Raw genomic sequence first — 20,580 nt, forward strand, 5'->3', positions numbered from 1 at the left:
CTTTGACGTGCTTTCGAACTGCTAGGTTGGCAGGAGCAGGGGCCAAGCAATGGGAGCTCACTGCATAATATCTCTTCTGAAGCAGGGGTGTCAAATTCAAACATAAATTCAATATACTAAATGCTCATATACTTTTTTTTAAAAAAAAAGCCCTTACCTTTTTTTATATAGGATTAGGCCAACTATCCTTGAACAATTTACAGAACTGAGATAATAGTGAAAATATTATATACACACATAACACTTTGTTCCGTTCTGATAAATTCCATGCTTTGATTCGTTCCAGTGCATCCCATTTTACTCCACTTCTCTTTCCTTTGTTTGCCACACATCCCATAACAAATGTGGAGAGTGGAGAAATCAAATGTGCTATTCTATTTACCCTTCCCTCGTGAACTGAACCCCCCCCCAAACCCTGCCATGTCCATATACTTTCTTTGAGATAAATGGAAAAGCAATAACCCAAACAAAAACCATGTTGCTAAATTGGGGAGGGGATGGAGTAGAGTGAAAATCTGATGCGGTCTCCTGTAGCAGCAGCCACTGCTGACTCTGACCCCTTGCCCCACTAAGAACAACCACATCCTAACCCTGAAGATGGTTCAATAATGTGAATGGTATATGGTAGCGGTGCTGTGCTGTGCTGTGCAGACTTTACTGGGAACCCCAAAAGGAATTCTCTCTACTGAAAGGGCAGAACGATGCACTTAACAGTTTAATACGTAAGAAATTTAATCTCTGGAGATGATGTCTGCTTTATTCCCCCCCCCCCATCTTTATTCACTAAGACCATACTCCCACTTGCATTTGCTTATCTGGAAGGAAAACGGGAAATAGCCTTTGCATGATGAAAACACAAGTGGAATTACCAGATGTTTTGTAACAAAGAGTTTATCTTTTATTGGGTTTTATATGGTCTTAAATCAGTAACTAAAGAGGGCTCTCTACAAGAACTGCAAGATTCTTACTTACTTTTCCCATAAATATTCCGCAGACTGAGACTGCTGAAGGCTTGAACAGGTGCTGCTCACACTTTTACTTCTTTGCATTTAATCATAATTGCACCCCCCATTTTTTTTTATTTCTGCAAATTAATACAACAGTATTGAATCAGCATACATAAAAAACATAAATTACCTTGCAATAATTGCTTGCAACAAACCCTATTAGCTGGATGTAAGAGCCACTAAATACTTCAAAGCAGAGAAATTTTGGGAGACAGAAAACTAAATAAAAGCTACACCAGCTTTCATAGTAAGGCAGCTCCAAACACTCAAATAACACCTTTGTAACTTACTACCACATATGTTAATTAAGCTGTGTATACATTCTGATCATAGTTTTATTGTAAGGACAGAAGCAGCCACAAAAATCAGGAAGTGAGGTAATGTTATACAGGGAAAGGATTTGAAAGAAGAGTGAGGTGACTGAGGATGTGAGGACTATGTGGGGTTCTTGTCAGGAACTGATGGAGTAGAAGAGTATATTCCACATTTGCTTGTGGGTGGCATGGATCTTCTTAAAGGTAAAGGTAAAGGGACCCCTGACCGTTAGGTCCAGTCATGAACGACTCTAGGGTTGTGGTGCTCATCTCACTTTACTGGCCGAGGGAGCTGACGTTTGTTCGCAGACAGCTTCTGGGTCATGTGGCCAGCATGACTAAGCCGCTTCTGGTGAACCAGAGCAGCGCACGGAAACACCGTTTGCCTTCCCACCGGAGCGGTACCTATTTATCTACTTGCACTTTGACGTGCTTTCGAACTGCTAGGTGGGCAGGAGCTGGGACCGAACAACAGGAGCTCACCCCACTGCAGGGATTCGAACCGCCGATCTTCTGATCGGCAAGCCCTAGGCTCTGTGGTTTAGACCACAGCACCACCCGCGTCCATGGATCTTCTTAGAAGCCCTTAATAAGGACATGAAGGTCCTATGACTGCCCACTTAGGGCTTTCCTGTTACTTCCTACCAGGAGCCTTCTATATCTCAGTATTATCAATGCTTGTTTCACTTACATTTGCTGCACCTCCTGGGCTCCTATTTCTTCCTGCAAACAACTTCTAATCCCTTACAACTTTGCACTCTCAAAACCTTCACTCAGTTGTCAAACTTGGATTTCAGATTCTGAGCTTTGCCTGCCACCTTTGTGCTTGTTTGCCTTGTGCAGCCTCCGGTTCAGAATAAACTCACCCATCAGGTCCTGATCCTGCCAAGAGTGCTGCCTAAAATGCAGTGCTGCCTGGTTAAGAGTTTAATTTTAGTTAATGAACAGCTACATGAAAGGCAAAAATTGGTTTCTCCCAACACAGGCCACACTTCCACACAACAATTTAATTGTGGTTTTGGTGCTGTTCATGCATGCATGTATTTCTACAGCATTCTCATAAAAATCCCATTCCATATTCACCACCCCATCTCCATTTAATCTACTGTGTTCTTAAGGTGTTTTTTACTGTGTGTTTTTTTGCGGAAATGGTAAATCCAGATTAAATTGAGAAATAACATAGGACAGCATTTTTATGAGGAAGATATGTGGAAGTTGTGCAAAAATTTGCAGCCACAATAAAGTTGCATTTCTTTCGTCTACCCGCCTGTTGTAAAGCTTTCTCTATTACAAACACAGAATTTCTGCCCATTAAAAGGTGACAGCCCCAATGCTAACAAACAATAAAAAGTAATTAACAGACACAATGGTAGAAGAAAAGGCACCTTACAGTTTCATATGTATATATAAAAGAAAATGCAAATGCTTGTCACAAGCTGCAAATAAATGTTTTGTGTTGTTATTGTTTTATCCAACACCATTCTCTGAATCTCTACAAGTCATCACTACAAGATTTACTTATTAAAAGAACTTCCTGCTGGAATATACTGTAATACTTTGCTCCTTGTCCTTCCTTCCAGATGTTACTCATAGCCCCTTTCCCCACTTAGACCCCAAACAGGCTTTTGTTGAGACAAACATCTTAGAAGAATGAGGGGATTCTTCTTTTTTTACTACCACCTAACCAAAAAATACCAATGGGGAGTGGGAGCTGGAGCAGTACCAAAGTTTGTCAAAATTAAACTACAGAATAGTTCATAGCACAGGCCAATAGTGCTTCCATTATTCAACAGTCATTCAAACAGCCCTTTTACAAGAATTAATGTTCCCAACCACAATTTATCCAAAAGTTCAAGATCCCTTATATTTTGCACCGCTTCAACATAACCCCTTAAAATGTCAAACGTTTAATGTGCAGGCTTTCTTTTTAAACGTTTGTTCCTACACTAACTATATAAGAGGGCATTCCAGAGGCCTGCATATTTACATGAAGCTAAGGAAAGGGAAGGGGGTGTGTGGAGAATGCTGTTTTTTAAATAAATAAGGAGACACCTTCTGTAATGTATTAGGGGCCTATTGGCCAATATAAATGAATAAATAATAGCAATGATATAATTGGGGACAACTTAAATACTGCAAACCAGGTATGAGGAACCTGTGCAACCTTTGGATGTTGTTCGGATGTTTAGGGAAGTTTTTAATGTTTGGTGTTTTTAATGTTCTGTTGGGAGCCGCCCAGAGTGTCTGGCGAAAACCAGCCAGATGGGTGGGGTATAAATTATTATTAACATCATCATCATTATTGTAACTCCCATCATCCCTGACTGTTGGCCTGGTGGCTGGTCTAAGGGGACTTGGAGTCCAACCACATCTGGAGGGCCACAGATTTCTTACTCCTGTAAACGCAAAAGGTTTTCAGCTGTGGCTAGTAATTTTTACATCTACCGCAAAGGATCTCATTTTGCTTGCGCTTCTTTTTTTATAGCTAACCTCTTTTTACTTAACTGTCTCTTGCAAGAAGAATTTTCTTACCTATTTTGTACAAATACACCGGAGGGGAAATTGAAAATAAATAAATGATTGTGTAGCTAAACTAAAAAGCATGTAGAATCAACAACTTGGTCTGGTTCCACTGCAGCTATAGACACAACCTGAATCTTGTAAGTAGGATAATGCCAGATGGCATTGTGCACTGCCATAGAGACTTTCCTCCCATTTTCTAACTTAACAGGGTTGTACTGGTGACAATGACTCAGCCTAAAAGGACCAGAAGTTGCCCCTTAAAGAGACTGTCATCAGCCATGCCTTCCCATTGCCATCTTGACAAATGGCATCAACCAAGATGACCAAAGTGGCTTCAGTGTCATGACTGGGCTTGAAGCCAAACTAAAGTGTCACAGGTGTTGAGTAGAGACAACCTTACCACAATATTAGGATTCCCACAACTGATCCTGAAACTACATATATTGCATGTATTAAAACTGTATAGATCCAACATTTTATATGGATTTCCTTCAGCTACTCAGTGTATAAAGCACTTAGTCAATTTCCACAGCATTTCTCCTGGGAAACAGAGGAAGAATTCCATTTTAAAGCCTCTAGTTCCCAAGGGAAAAATTTACCAAAAGCAAGTGCCTAATTTACTGCATGACAGAATGGAGCAGTATATACAGTATATGCACACATGCACACAATAAGCAACAAGTAGCTAGAATGACATTTGTTTTCCACAAGTACTGCATATTAGAAGAATTTGCTTTGGCTTAGAAGTGCTATTAAATATATCTGCATTATAAATTGCAGCTGTGTAAGTGATATAGCTATCAGATGACACTTAAATAGTTTCCTGTTGCACTATCACCACTGATAAAAAGAAAAAAGAAATTTTAGTAGAGTTTCTAAAGTGTAAACCGTTATCTTGTGTTTAAAGTGTTGTTCTGGTGATTCTGTTTTCATTACAACAAATATTGACTCAGTAAATATCGTGGAAAGCAGTATTCCACCAGCCTGGAGATAATATAGGAATATATAAAAGCAGTTTTATAGTTGATGGGTTCCTTAGCAAATTCACTAGAAGCATGGTTCACAGTCAGTGTGTTTCAGGGCCCCCTCAAGAACAATTTGCACATTTGGGCAGTATGTTTATTTAAGGCAATACAGCAAACCTGAGTATGGTAGGAACATCATCAACATAGTCAAACATTGAAGAACAGGAGCCTGGTCTAGGTTTTCTGTTTGCATTTCAATACAAGAATGGTTCGCAAATATTTTGTACACTCATTCTACAAATCCAAAATGATAAGCTTCACTCACTTTCTTTACAAGTTATAAAGACCCATTTCAGGAACTCATTAAAATCTGTGGAAGCAGAATTAAGCCCTAGAAGAAATACTGAAAAAACACATATGTAGTATGTTTTTGGGTGTAAGAGTGCAATGTGCTTAAAATATAATCCAGGAGGAGGTGAAACACTCATGACCCAAGTATCAAAAGGTGGGGAACCATTCTTATTGCCACCTTTAAATCATGCCAGCACCTTCAGCACAGGCAATGGGGGAAGAGTTGATTCATATTTCCAGCAGGCTTATGGCAGCTGCCTTTTCCTTCAGCCCATAGATCACCTGACTCATTTGCCTTTATCTGCTTTTACCTGCTGCCACCTAACCACAGCAAGGTGGTTTGTGGAACATCAGGTCTAAATAAGCTCTTGGTCCCTGATGGTAGCAGGTAGTGCGGCAGGTAGAAGGATTTCTGTTTCATTTTATCCAATTTAATTTTGCTGCCTGAGCCAAAGGAGAAGACTTTGTATTCCATGCACGGGAGCTAATCAGACCAGTAGCTGAATCTGACTGTAATGCTGCTGATGGGAAAGCCGTCTTCCATCACAAGCTAGCTTAGAGGGCACAGGGCATGCTGTGTGGCACACGCAGCTCTGAGTACCAGCACCTTGCTTCCACTCTCCACATCTGCCATCTGAGGTGGCTTCCCTCACACTACACAATGGTAGGGTCCGCCCTGATTTCATCCTTAAACACAAAGAACGCAATGGTTCCCCAGTGAGGATGCCATCTTGCACAGCCAAATCCTACTGATTTCAAAGGTTGACTTAATTCAGCTTGTTGATTTAAATAAACACAGCCTTGGTTTCTACGAGACAGTTTTTCGGGAGTTGTATGTGGGATATAGGAATGGCCCCAAAGGGACAATGAATGGAGCTTGATTTGTTATTGGACAACGTTTAGATATAACTAGCTGTTGCCTCAGAATGGTGGCACCAATAAGGCAAGGCAGAGAGCCTCCAGACAGACGCACGCACAATCCTGAACTGGGGAAAAAATAACCAGACAAATATAGTGAGTCACAATGGAAACATGGCATGTGAATGTGACAGGTACTTAGACAAATAGATTGTTAACACCCAGACAGAGAGAGCTGATAAGCCTCTTCAGCCAACTGGACGCTTCTTTATCCTGCTAAGGAAGAGGAGGAAAGACTTAGGATGATGAGCAAAAGTAGACCTGGTAAGCTCTGACACATTGCTTCCAGACTCCAGTCCACACCCATGACAAACAAAATGTGCAGCGTCTCTCAGCAAAACTGCTTTATGTACTGGAAGGCTGTAAATATTATTCTCTGCTTCTGTGCCAGATAATGATGTATTCTGTAGGCCAGGGCAGCTTCCTCTGCATCATTTCTGGTTATGGCGATCAGGCTTTCACAAAGAAATTTTTCATTGATGCTGTAGTAGTAGGGTACTTTGCAGGTGACAGTCATCTCTTTGGAGGAGTCCTCTATCTGAAATGCTATTTGAAATGCTGTCCATTATAAAGATAAAGAACCATAAGAATGGGCCTCTTCTGTGTTGGCTCCCTGTTTGTGGAATACTCTCCCTAGGGAGACTTGCCTGGTACCTTTGTTACATATATTTAGGCACTAGGCAAAAACACTGTGGATATACAACCTGACTGTCTGTCTCCCGGCACTGGTGATTGTAAGGGATTCTCATATGGTGGGGTTGATGTTGCCAGCCTTCCTGTCACATTTTCAGGCATTAAATAAATAAATAAATAAATAAATAAAGGAAGAAGGAAGAGAAGACTTGAGGGTGCCCATTAACAGTTAGCACTTGGACAACTGAACAGGCTCACAAGCCATCTGATCACAGTCTTCCTCACCATAGTAAAATGATATTTCTATAGTAAAATATTGGTATTTCTATTTAAATTACAGTAATTATTTCTAAATTTGCATATATGCAGTGCTTTTTTCTGGGGGTGCGCAGGGATACGCATACCCTAAACACTTTGTGAATCTTTGTACTTTTGTCCATTTACAGTTTTTTTTCCCTAATTTGAACTATAAAATGGTGATTTTCTTGAATCAAAATGAGAGTACCCCCGAACATTTTTTAAAAGAAAAAACGCACTGCATATATGCATACAAATTAGGTTCCCCACTCCTGCCCTACAGCAAACCCTATTGGTCTCTTGAGTCACATGACTGCCTGCCAGCTGCAATGTTGTCCTCTTGCCTTCAGCTGTGCTGAAGCTCAGCAACTCCCTCTTCTAGAAAGCTACTAAGGTGGCAAAGAGAATTAGTAAGTTGCATTCTCTTGTTTCTAGAGGGGAGCTTTGAGACTCCCTGAGCCGTACAATGTACATGGCAAACAAAATAAAGGTAATATTTGTTTGGAGAGAAAGCTTGAGAAAATTTGATTGAAGCCAAATGTGTGAAAACACCTTAGAAACCGAAACCTGATTATCCTTTTCCAGGGTGTGCGATTTCAAGGGTAAACTGCTGTGTCATCCATCACGGAAGAAACACAAACACATTTCCTCCAGGTCCCTATCAGGAGGAAGACTCATGTTCCTCCCGTAAAGAGGCAACTACCTGTTCTGACAAAACACTTGGAAGTTAAAAGGCACTGATACTTGTCTTCCACTCCATCTTGTCAGACTGTAGACAGAGGAGATCCGGACATCACTCTTATCAGTCTCAATTCACTTCACAAGATAAGAGTAATGGCGGGGGGGGGGGGTAACAGAGCTGGCATTCACCAGGAATGTTATTCCCTCTTGTTAGACATGAGCAGGATACAATCTGGGTCCTTAGACAAAAGACAGCCCTTCCACTGGCAAATCCCATTCAACAGTGAGGCAAGAACAGCTGCAGATTCCTTTTCCATAGCACAGGGGTGGGCAGCCTGTGGCCTTTCAGGTGGTTTGTGGACTATAATTCCTGAATATTAGCCATGCTGGATGTTCAAGAGCATCCTGAGGGCCATAGGTTCCCCCAGCCTGCTGTTATATGTTAAGTATTACTGTCTCTAGGAGATTATTGGAATTTCTTGGAAGGACACATGTCAGAAATGCACTAAAATGCTAAGAAGTCAAGCACCACACACACAAATATAAGTATTATTATTATTATTATTATTAATAATAATAATAATAATAATAATAATAATATTTTGTTTGTATAAAGCAAGGCTGCCCATGCAATAAGGTAGAATTAAATGGCTGCATTGGGTGTCAGATTTCAGGAATTATTAAAAGGAGGGATATTTTTGATCAATATATTGTTTAAACTATTATTGTATTTTCAGCCTCAAGACACCAAAATGTTCTGGGCCAGCCATAGGCCCAAGGCTCTCTTACTACAATTGTAAAGTGAAAGGAATAAGAGAAGTTGAAGCAACAGCTCATATTCTCCAGTTCTCAATGCTGGTCTAAGATTGGACACTGCCCTTTTGTTATGAAACCCACAAGATAAATGGGCCAAGCACTAGGTGCTTACCTACACTGTGTGGCCTTTTTCTTCATCATTTAATAAGCCTGTGAAATTCACATTGCAGAGGCACCATTTTTTGGTAAAAAGAATATGACAAGTCTAAGTGGGACCCACACACTATACTGTATACATTGGCAGCCCAGGCCATCTCTTGCCTCTGACTGAGGCAGGACTGCTGTGTTTCTTTGTTGTCTCTACCCAAAAACACCCAAAGAGAGGACCTTCTTAACTACCTTGTGGGGTGTGAATGTAAAGGGGTGTTTCTATTCATGCAAGTAGGCATTTGGGGAATCCAAGTTTGCACCTCGTTGATTTCCAGAATTCCGAAAGCCAGCATCTGGGAAGTAAGAGGTGCTATATAGAACAAACTGAATGAAAGTCTTTGCAAATTCCCAGCTATGGTGCAGCAAGGGAAGTGATCTAAGCCCTCTTGGACAGGACAAATTCAGAGAAGGAACATTTTAAGAGCAAAGATAAATAATGATTATGCAGAGAGGGGCAGCCTAAAGGGTTGAGAGACTTGTTCCAAGAGACAGACACTGTATATTTTTGTGTGGCGTTTGGAAATAAATCTCTAGGCACATAACATAAACGCTGATGGAGAAAAACTTAAAATAACTAGTAAAAAAAATGGAAGTCACCTACTACAAAGTAATCAGTCATTAATTAAAATTTATGTATATTGAGTTTAAAGGTAAAGGGACCCCTGACAGTTAAGTCCAGTCGCGGACGACTCTGGGGTTGCAGTGCTCATCTCATTTTAGTGGCCGAGGGAGCCGCCGTACAGTTTCTGGGTCATGTGGCCAGCATGACTAAGCCGCTTCTGACAAACCAGAGCAGAGCATGGAAACGCAGTTTACCTTCCCAGGTGATGACATGGCTCCCCAAATCTCTTTTCTGATGAGAGCAGCTTTTGCATCTCATTTGGAAACCAAGGACCCAGAGTCTGGAGGAAGAATGGGGAGGCACACAATGCCAGATGCTTGAAGTCCAGTGTGAAGTTTCCACAGTCTGTGTCATCAGCTGGTGTTGGTCCACTGTGCTTCATTAAGTCCAGGATCAATGCAACTGTCTACCAGGAGATTTTGGAGCACTTCATGCTTCCTTCCGCAGACGAGCTTTATAGGGATGCTGACTTCATTTTCCAGCAGGACTTTGGCACCTGCCCACACTGCCAAAAGTACCAAAACCTGGTTCAGTGCCCATGGGATTACTGTGCTTGATTGGCCAGCAAACTCGCCTGACCTGAACCCCATAGAGAATCTATGGGGCATTGCCAAGAGAAAGATAAGAGACACAAGACCGAGCAATGCAGAAGAGCTGAAGGCTGCTATTGAAGCATCCTGGTCTTCCATAACACTTCAGCAGTGCCACAGGCTGATAGCATCCATGCCATGCCGCATTGAGGCAGTAATTGATGCAAAAGGGGCCTAAACCAAGTACTGAGTACATATGCATGCTTCTATTTCTCAGAGGTCCAATATTGCTCTATTTGCAGTCCTTGTTTTGCTGATTTCATTTAATATTCTAATTTTCTGATATTGTTAATTTGGGGTTTTCATCAGCTGTACACCATGATCATCGCAATTATAACAAATAAAAGCTTAACATATCTCGCTTTGCATGCCATGAGTCTATCTCATATATTAGTTTCACCTTTTAGGTTGAATTACTGAAATAACTGAACTTTTCCACGATATTCTAATTTTCCGAGTATCACTTGTACCTCAAAAGTTAATATATTTTGTGGGGTGTATGGGGTGTTAGGGGAGGCATAGTACTTCTGGTGGGGGACACATTGTGCTTCTTCTGGGGTATCTTATTCACCTTTGGTCCCCATCCCGTACTTAGCTCTCACCAGTGGCTCCTAGAAGCTGTCAGCATGTGACAGTGGCCACAACCCGGAAAACAGTTTTGACTGGTTGCCTACACCAGGTGAGGGTAACCAGTGGGTCTCAAACCCTCAGTGAGTTAGGGGCTTTCCCTGCATGCAGAGGCAGGGTCTGGAGGACTGATAATTTCTCATGATTAATCTTTACTAGCTCTTCTAAATTATTTGTAAACTATATTTCCAAATACCTTTTTATTTCCCCACCCACCCACAGCTTTGGTAATTAAATCTCTGGAACATTTAAGTTACCAGTTTACCCAAACACCTAGGTTTTAACATGAAGCGTGCGAAGAGAAGTGCGATGTTCACATTCTCACCGTAAATAAAGAAGGTATATGTACTCTGGGCGGCATGTGAAGGAATATCCTTGAACAAGGAAAAAGAATAACTGCATTTGTTGCTTCCTAGATGCTGCAGGAGCTGATCGGGAAAACCGCTCGAGGGTTTTGTCATTAGAATTTTGGTTTACAGTGGCTACAATTCAGGTTGTTTGACGGAACAATTCTTTCTGAGCTGGAGCCCATAGCTCTTGGGTTAAACTAAATCTGAAACATGTACTCATGTCGCTTTGGAACTTGAATCACCCAAGGGCTTGCTGTTGTGCCCACAGAGGGCGTTGAGGCAAGGGAGCGCAAAATTGAGAATATCCATTTGGGGGCCTCACACAGGGTGACATATTGCAAAAGATTGCCAAAGTCCCCCCCGCCCCGCGCAAACACACAGATTGTGCCAGCTCTAGCAACTGAATTCAACTTGATGCTAAACATGATTGGTATCACTTGCCATTAGTGGCTTCTCATGCACTGAAAGGTCTCATCATGCTACCTTCAAGAAACACACCACACCACTTTGCACTGCAGCCTCTTGCAATATTGAGACACCTATCTCTTTGTGTTCATTTTGATTTCTTTTTTTCCTTTAAGAGTGGGGTGTCTGATAGGAAAGTTTGCTTTCAAAAAGCCTGCAGAAGACAATTAGGGAGCTGGAGGGATTTCCTCTTCATCCCTCATAGAGTAGAATGAGAAGTAATAGAGAACAAAAAATAGAGAGGCGACTACTCAAAATCATCCCGGCACCTTTTGGACTCCAGGCAACCATGCGTCAAAAGGCAAGCCCAGCCCTTCTCTTCTCTAGCCCCAGTTTGGAGCCCTGTGGTTTCTGTAGCCAGTTGGGAATTTATTCACCTATCCCACACTCTGGAATCCCACATCGCACCAGCCAGCCAGTCCTGGTAGGGAAGGCTACCACCTTTTCTCTCTAGCAGCATCCTTTGACTTTAACAATGAAACAGAGAGGCAGAAATTCAACCGAAGCACATTGTACCTCTATGTTGGAAAAGCTGCACTGGCTGGATTTCTGCCTATCACAAGTTGGTAAAAGTGGAGAAGCCCTGCCAGCACCAAAAAAGGAGGAATCAATGCAGATTTCAAAAGCAGAAATTAGATTTGCATGCTTTCAGTTTATCCAAATGAAGAGCAAAAGGGAAAAGCAAAATTGGAGTTTTCTTTTAAAAAGATAAATCAATCTACATAATTTTTTCTGAGTGCATAGTATAAATGTCATTGGCATGCAGCTTGGATTCTATGGTGTATCCAATAGCCATGGATGTAAAAAAACAAAACAAAAAAACCCCCGGATACCTCTGCAGTATCCTTTTTATCCAATCCTAAGATATGAATTTTCTTTTTCTTTTTTCACCTGTTATTTTCCATGCATTGAAATCAAACTGTTTTCTGAAGACATCACTTGATTGGGTCTCTTCCATCCCCCCCAAAAGCTTATGACTTGATAGCTCAAAATGTCAGTACTAATTAAGAAAATGGAGCTGTGCGCAAACCCCCAAGAAGTGCATCTGCCGTGGGGAGGAAATATCACTATCTTCCCCAGAAGCAGGAGTGCAGAGCAAGTATTTCTCCATAAACTGATTGTTAGCCAGCGATTTGGTAACCTCTGAATTATATGCTGAAGTACCCAACTTCCTCTTGTGGTTATGAGGAATAATTTTATATTTTGTGAAAGCAGAAGTTTAAAAGTAGCCACAGCTATGAATTTACATAAGACACAGCCAAATCCCATTCTGATTTATACCCTGTTCAAAGGCTGCTTTTGATTGGGTCAAGGGGTACAAAAAAAGGGATCCCTCCAGCCATTGCTAATGATGGCTATTGCTACACTGTGTTAATAACCATGTAGCTTACATTAGCCTCCTGCCACAAATGCCCCCACTTCTTTTGCATTTCAAATTAAACCAATGTGATATTAGACTGATACTGGATCTCAGCACTAGGCTGCCAGTTAATTTATCAGCAGCCCTGAATAAAACTCAACATGTAATTTTCAATGCAATTTGACTGATCAGCAATAACATAATTGGTTGCAAATGTCTCTCTCTTCTGTTGGTTTTGTCAAGTGATACTTTCATTAAAGTGACAGCACCAAAAATATGATCTGTATTCTTTTCTTTTAAATCAGATCTTGGCAAACAAAGGTTGGCATGTTAATGAGAACTCAGGAAGGGTTATCTGGTTTTGCCTACTTAGCATTTACTGCTCAGATAATCCTTGAGATATTGTTGGTTGGTGGCATTCCCCCCCCCCTCCCCACGCGTGCGCGAGAGAAAGTTTCAAAGCCAGAGAGCTGGGGCCAAGAGCAGGAGCATTAAATGCCAACACTGAAATGAAAACTTGGAGGCAAATTCTGTCTAATGGCAGAGGAAACCTTTTAAATCCTGGACTAAAGTTAGCTTTCATGGCCTGATGTCTGGAGCTGTTGCTACAAGGACAAGGGCATTCTCCCTGCCTATGAGGTCAGAAGGATTTTAAGTTTGTTGCTTAGAAGATCAGTTCTTTGTTCCTTGCTAAAGTTGCACCTTATCTAATTTAGAAGGACCAGAGGAACTTACACCACCCCAGTGTATGAAGAACTGTCAGAAGAATGCAAACTGGGATCCTGTAACACTATTTTCTTGTGAATGAGGTTACCAACTTTTCTTTTCTTTTTACTAGTTTTGAAGCTGTGCCTTTAACAGCAGACTGGCAAGCAGAAATCAAGCTTTTCCAGGCACCAAAATAAGTGAAGGAATCCCCTTCGCCTAGGCTCAATTTTTGTGCATGTTAGGTTACAGTTCAAGGCCCAGGACCAAAACTGAGTCAGCACCAACCAATGCCAGCAACTAAGATGGTCAAAACCCAGTTCCCCCAATATGAGTAGCCTGATATGTAATTACTTGCTAATTATGCAAATCAGGCACATTAATGTGTGCATTCTCTACCAAATGCTTTGTGTTTTGCTCCTAGCAAAGATCACAAAAGTCCAGGAAGGAACAATTAGCAAAGACCACAAAAGTCCAGAAAGGAGCTTCTGCCAGCACAGAATGGTCTCTCTCATTGGCTCAGTTCTCATGTAACCGCCAAGCCAAACCATAGCATAGTGCAAAGAATACAAGCACGTGGGTTCCTAGAGAGGCTGCTGTGCTCCGTCCTAGTCCTGCTGCTGCTGCTGCTTTGCTACACAGCGCTAAGCCATGGTTTGGCTTAAGATACCATCTGAGCCCAGGCTCATAGTTTGCCTCCACCAAACAAAACCATGAGTATCAAACCAATTTGAAAGGCGCAAAAAACTCTAGGGAAAGGGGTGGCTACACAGTGGACTTCCAGGTGTTGCTGGACTCCCCACACCCCTCACCATTGACCGTGCCAGCACGGGCTGATGGGAGTTGGGAGTTAGAGCCCAACAGCATCTCGAGCGCCACAAGTTAGCTGCTCTAAGTTATGTGTCTTAGTTTACATGGTCTGTAGAACCATATCTGCGTCAACCCCCTGGCTTGGAATCAATAAGATGTGCTTCAGAAAGAGGCCAGTCCCTGGAGCCTATTAGGCAAAAGAACAAGGCGAGGCTAATGGGCAAGATTAGCACAAATCTGTGGGGTCAGAGGTCTCGGAAATTAACAACAGGCCTTGAGGTAATTTTTCCTAGCAACAGGCCACGGACTGAAAGGAAAAGCTTTCCCACTTCTTTTTAAAAACAAAACAAAATTTAAAAAAACTTGCTCTTGTATCTTCCATAGTAGAGAGTATTTTCTCTTCCACTAAGATAGGCATGTGGAGCCTTTAGCCTTCCAGATGTTGCTGAACTATAAATTGCATTATCCCTGGCCTTGGGCCATGCTTGCTATGCCTGATGGGAGTTGTAGTTCAGCAACACCCTCACCCCTGCGCTAACAGAGGAGTCCTCAGATACAGGATTAGGCATGGGAAGGTCATTAGAGGATCAGCCATCACTATAAGAGTAATCAGTCTCATGGACTAGACATTCTAGCATGAAACAAGACTGGCCCAAGACATTTTGCTGCCCATGGCAAAGGACAAATTGGCAAATCCAGAGGCTGACCAGATTGGTACTTGATTCTTACTTTTAAGAGCCCTGTCTGGCAGAACCTGAGATTCTCCCCCTAAGTCCTGATGCTGCAAACCATCTCCCATCGAAGGCCACCTCTTTGGCAGCATAACATATATGGCACCACAAAGCTACCCTTGTGATTAAAGGCTCCAACCACCAGATTTCCCCAGCTCAAAAATACAAGCAGGAAGCAGGCACTTGTCAAAGGACAGGCCTTCCATGTATGCTCAGAGGCTCCCAGCTTTAAGTTTCCGAAAACAAAAAGGTGACAACCTGATTCTTCTTTCAGATCACACCCATAGCACTGCATCAGTCAAACAGTTTAGCTTCAGGTTTGGGAGCGGTGAGGCCTCTTTGTGAAGATATTATAATTCACCCCCTATAATATCGCCTGCAATGTTTGAGGGTGAAAACAATAATTTGATCAATAACATTCATGTTTGGGTGGGTGTCAAGGAAACCAATCTTTCTCTTCACAGGAATAAACAAGCATTTAAAGTCAGGGGAAACAAACAGATCCAAGCTCTGTCCCCCCAGTTGCACAGCTGGACTGAGCACAAAGCACCTCCCCAAGATAAAGTCACACAATCCTTCTAGACCATGGATAGTAAATGTAATACAGTAAGATGCATTGCAAGTAATTCAAATTAGCACCAGAAATTACTAAGCAATCATTGTGAAGTCTTAATTCTAAGGCTGAGTCTAGAACAGTAGTGGGGAACTATAATCCAACAATGTGTGAAGGGCCACTAGTTTCTTATCCCTGGCCCAAAAGGAAAGTCATCTTACAGCCACACATCAAAATCCAGTTTCCCTCCTTTAAATTCTGTCCAATTAACAGAGCTATTGCTGCTTTCTTCTCCTTGATCAATTAATCATTAAACAGTGGTTTCCATTCATTGGGTAGGATGCAGGAAAGCAGGAGCAAGCTTGCTTCAAACTGAAAATGTGAGCAAAATATTGTCTGCATGTTTTCCCTTAATATACCTGCAAATATAAGGGCTAGAGGCTTAAAAAAAATTGTTTATAGAGATGCCACCTTTTTCTGGTAGCATCCTCTGTGCCTTTAACAATTGTGCAACAGCTAGAATTTGAAAGGTGCTTTTTTACCCCACAACCTGGAAATGCAGCAATCAGGAATTACACTTGCTGAATCTTTGCCCATTATATAATTGTTAAAGCGCTGTTCCCCAGGCTAGATATACCATAATCTTGGTGTGTGGTGGTGGGGAAACATGTAATACACTTTCATCCCTGGGAAAGGTTATGTGAGTCAAACCTCATTATAAAGACCACAAGCAGCTTTGATGAGTCCTGGTTTCCCTCTTCTGTACGCCAATTGATATGACTCCTTTCCACCTTCCTACTCCACTGTGCTGAAAAAGGCTGTTTCTCATGCCAGGCTAAACGAGTTACTAGGTAAGGTGCTTCAGGAGTACCCTCTTGCTGTTACTGACTAATACAGGCACACTTCTGGAATTCATATTAGAATGATGAATCACAGCTACAAGTAACCTACTTACACAGCTCACAGATGCTGTCATCAAATTCAAAGGACACTATTCTGCTGAAATGTTCTTAGTTTGGGGGCAAATAAAATTTGTGAACTATAATATGTCATCACATGTCTTTCCCATTTCCTACTTGGCAATGTGTATATTTCTTAGCAAAGGTTTTAATTTGTGAATTAGATTCAGCAGTACTGAGGTCTCGCTTAACTTCTGCCAATCACATCCAAAGCTGCAATTTCTAGCTTCCAATTGTGGAGTTGGAGAATAGCATAGAGGGGAGAAGTGCAGCTTATCTTGTCTACTGGCTGTGATCTGGGGTCTATTTTTTTAGTAATAGCTTTGAACCACTAACTATCCTCCCCTGCCTGCCCCAGAGGAGGGGGAGAATATCACTTTAGCAGCTCAGGATGGAACTTCAAACTAGTAGCCCTTCTCTGAGTGTTGTAAGATATGAGTGTGTAAGCTGGAGAGCTGTAGCATTGTTGAATGTGGACAGGTGATGGGGCTGCAAATGCAAACATTCAGGCAGGTAGCACTTGTCAGAAAGAAGTAAGACCAGCTTAGAATCCAAAAACTACTTGCTTATTTCTTGGCAAGAGAACCAGTATGATAGTATGACTAGCATATTAATCTATCGGACAATGATTGGGGAGACCAAGGCAGGTTCAAGTCCTTGCTCTGCTATGAAATTCACCTTGAGTCAGTCATACTGCCTCACAGGGCTGTTGTGAGGATAAAGTGGGGAAGAAACTATGTTGAAAAAATAATAATAAATACGTTCTCCTATATTAAGTAAAACAGATTTCTGCTCCACAAACACAGGGTGGGGAACCTTGGGCCTGAAAGCCAAATATGGCCGTCCTCCATGTTTGGTCCTCAGGACTCTCTCCCAAACCACGCCCTTCCCGAGCTCTGTTTTTTTGTCTGGCTCTGCTCATGCTTCTTATTGAACTAGACCAGGCTTCCTCAAATTCGGCCTTCCAGATGTTTTGAGACTACAATTCCCATCATCCCTGACCACTGGTCCTGCTAGCTAGGGATCATGGGAGTTGTAGGCCAAAAACATCTGGAGGGCCGAGTTTGAGGAAGCCTGAACTAGATGAAGGGATGTCTGTGCATGAAGAAGCCAGGGCTGGCCCAAGACATTTTGACACCTGAGGGAAATCACATAATGGCATCCTCCCCTGCCAGGGAAGAAGGGGTGAGTGAAGATCTACATTAGGAACAAGGGGAAGAGCAAGGGTAGGAGGAGACCAGCAGCACCTCCTATTCACCACTAGGCCACTGCAGATGAAGCATGGGGATAGGGGGTTGCTGAGGAGGCGGCAGCTCTGGCCTCAAAGGAGCTATAACTGCCACCTCACCTGTGGCAGCAGCAGTGAGCAATGCATTCCTTGGAGGCCGAATCTGCTGCCCCTGCCAATCCTACCACCCGAGACAATCACCTCATCTTGCATCACTGGTGGGCCAGCCCTGGAAGAAATGAGTCTCCTGCACAAAGGTAGAAGTAACATTTGTTGCTCTGCCTACTTTTGTCCCTGGCCCTTTTCATCACTGGTTTGTGTTGGGGGACCCTTTAACCAGCAAGGAATATGGCCCTTCAACGAAAAAGGTTCCCTGCCCCAGGCACTGCAGGTGAGGGTAAGTCAAGATACATTCCTTTGGTAAGGGCTTTAAAGAAAGGTTAAATTGCCCGCTAACACCCTTTGTCTGACAACAATGACCAAGCCATGCCAATGGCTTTGCATAACAAGGCAGCAGGCCTCTCAGCCAAATGTTTCAAGATAGCTGTTAAGTCTTCACCAAATTGTCCACATCCTTCCTCTGTGAGGTAATTTCCATGCACAGATTTACAATCCTTTTGTTTTCCTACCAATAATAACTGACTGAAGTAACTAAGCCTAGAAATTCCAAATTTGTAAGGGTCTCCTCAGGCTAAAAGTAGGGCATTTTAACTGAATTGAGCACTTTTTTTCTCATCAGAGCAGATGAAAAGTGACAGATTAGTTTGCAGAGGATTTTGTGTACTTGTTTTGTTCTTTGGCTGGACTTCAGGGGAAAAACGAGTCTCCTGTACTTTTTGCAGGTAGCTGAATTTCTGTGCATCGATTTCAGAAGTTTATTCATTTATTTACATCCCAATTGGGGCCCCTTCCAACTCTACAATTCCATGAATCCATGATTTATATTCCAAGGATCTCAAGGCACCATACATGCCCCCTGTCCTCACAGCAGCCCTTGTGATGAAAAGTTGGCTGAGAGGTGGTGACTAGCCTAAACTCACTCAGTGAAGTTCACTGTTGCATGGGGATTTTGACTTAAGTCACCCAATCCCTTTGTTTGATGGTCCGACTGCTACACCACAGTTCATCTGCAGCCATAGAGCCATAGACCTTTAGGAAGTTGGTCAGTCAGCTTTCTCAACAGCAGGGCAGCTGCAGCTTCTTGGCAGAAAGTGCTGTAAAGGAACGCTAAGGAGTGTCTCTTTTTTCACACATAAAAAGCAAAGCTAATGTCAGTGACTAAGCATTTTCTATAAATCAAGCTGAAACAGCATTTGGAAGCCTAGTAAAAACCTGCAGATATATCAGGGGGGAAACCGGGAAAGTACTGTAGTGACTTGAGCATTAAATAGGTCTTAGATGAAGTATAATGGTTATTATTCGGCTTAAACTTGTACCTTGAATGAAAAGGACTTTAAAATTCAGTTTGATGTCTCCACTTACAGATTTAGAAACCATCATGAATCAGCTTGATTAAAAACATCCAGGGTTGTAATTTGGGGTTCCTTTCTCCCCTGTCCCACTTGCTTTACTCTTTCACAAGCCTACTTTCCTTAATAGTAGGAAGTTTCAGAAGCAACTTTTACACAGAACCAGTTCCCTTGTGAATATTGAGGACTTCTGATGTTGCGGTTTTTAAAGTTCTTTACAAAAATGCAAGTTAAGTACAGAGCAGCAGGCAGACACCTAGACAAACAAAGCTGGTATTTAAAGCAGCATCCGTTTCCCCAAAGGAACAGCACGCAGTCTACACAAGACTGCTTCTTTTCAGAAAGCTGCAAACTTTCAGACTTATTTCTCTTTTATTCTGGCAGTGATCAGAACAGTCAAATGGCTTCCTTCAGTCCCCAGTACCAGGTGGGTGTGCAGTAGCTAGTAGCCACCAGCCTTCCAACGCCATTAAGCAAGCACCCTCAGATAGAAAGCTATACAAAAGCTTCACAATAATGTCATTTTGCATCTCTACGGAGCAAACTGTCAACAGTTATTAAGTGTGGCTTCCAACTCTCATCCATCAACATTTGGATCACTTAATGCTTTTACCCATTACATTTCAGTTAACTTTATGCAGTCTCACCTTGGCTTTTGGCTGCTCCCTTGTCCAAGGTGTACAGAGAACTGCTCCAAAGTGCAAGCTGTTCACACAGCTGCAAGACAAGAGGGTACAGCAGCCAAGTTGCAATGCTTAATGGAATGCGGGAAATGCTGTAATGCAATAGTGCTAGCACAGAAATTTATCAGCAAGCGTGAGAGACTGATCTTGTGGGTGCTCACTCAAGATCACTTATTGCAGGTTACGTATTCCATAACAGACTTTAATCACCATTTTTAATTCTTCACACAATTGAAGATGGTTAATGACAAGTGACTGAGTCATCCTTGCCATTGCTCTTCTCCCCTAATTCACTGCTGATTTGTGCCATGGCTATTTTAGTCTCCTATTCCACTTTATTGATTTTGAGGTCAGGTTCACACCATAGAGTGATTGGTGTAAAACAAAACCAATCACCTTCATCAATCCATCTGTATGGGGGGGGGGTGGCTAAACTCTGGCCCTCCATCTTACACAAAGAGGCATTTTGTAGACCAGCCCTAGATTTGTTTAGCTTCCTTCACCTATAGGTTAACAGAAGAGAAAACCTTAAAAACCTTTGTGTTCCAGTAGGCATTTAGTGGCTTGGATTAAATATGGAGTTCGGTTTATTTTAACATACACAATATTTACTTTTTCAACCATACGTTTCTTTATGCTTTCAACCAGACTATTTCTTCACTCCACTGTAACATATATACCAAGCTCAAATAATATGAATGTTAAGCAATATTATTTTATATTCATGCCACAACTTAAGGAAGGCTTCCTCAGTCATTTCAGGCCTAATCTTG

The 20,580-nt window shown here is 42.1% G+C and overlaps 2 long non-coding RNA genes across 2 annotated transcripts; one reads left to right on the plus strand and one right to left on the minus strand.

Annotated features, from left to right (window-relative positions):
* Positions 1-4,949: 4,949 nt before the first annotated feature.
* Positions 4,950-20,294, minus strand: LOC308582515. The gene is made up of 2 exons (XR_014005724.1): positions 20,261-20,294; positions 4,950-6,636 (listed from the first exon to the last, which is right to left on the minus strand). It is a non-coding gene; the product is annotated as an uncharacterized lncRNA (long non-coding RNA).
* On the plus strand, positions 6,251-8,520 carry LOC308582504. Its single transcript, XR_014005713.1, has 2 exons — positions 6,251-6,342; positions 8,427-8,520. It is a non-coding gene; the product is annotated as an uncharacterized lncRNA (long non-coding RNA).
* Positions 20,295-20,580: the final 286 nt, after the last annotated feature.

Source organism: Podarcis bocagei (assembly GCF_964188305.1).
Source record: "Podarcis bocagei genome assembly, chromosome: 2".
In the NCBI taxonomy this organism is placed as follows: Eukaryota; Metazoa; Chordata; class Lepidosauria; order Squamata; family Lacertidae; genus Podarcis; species Podarcis bocagei.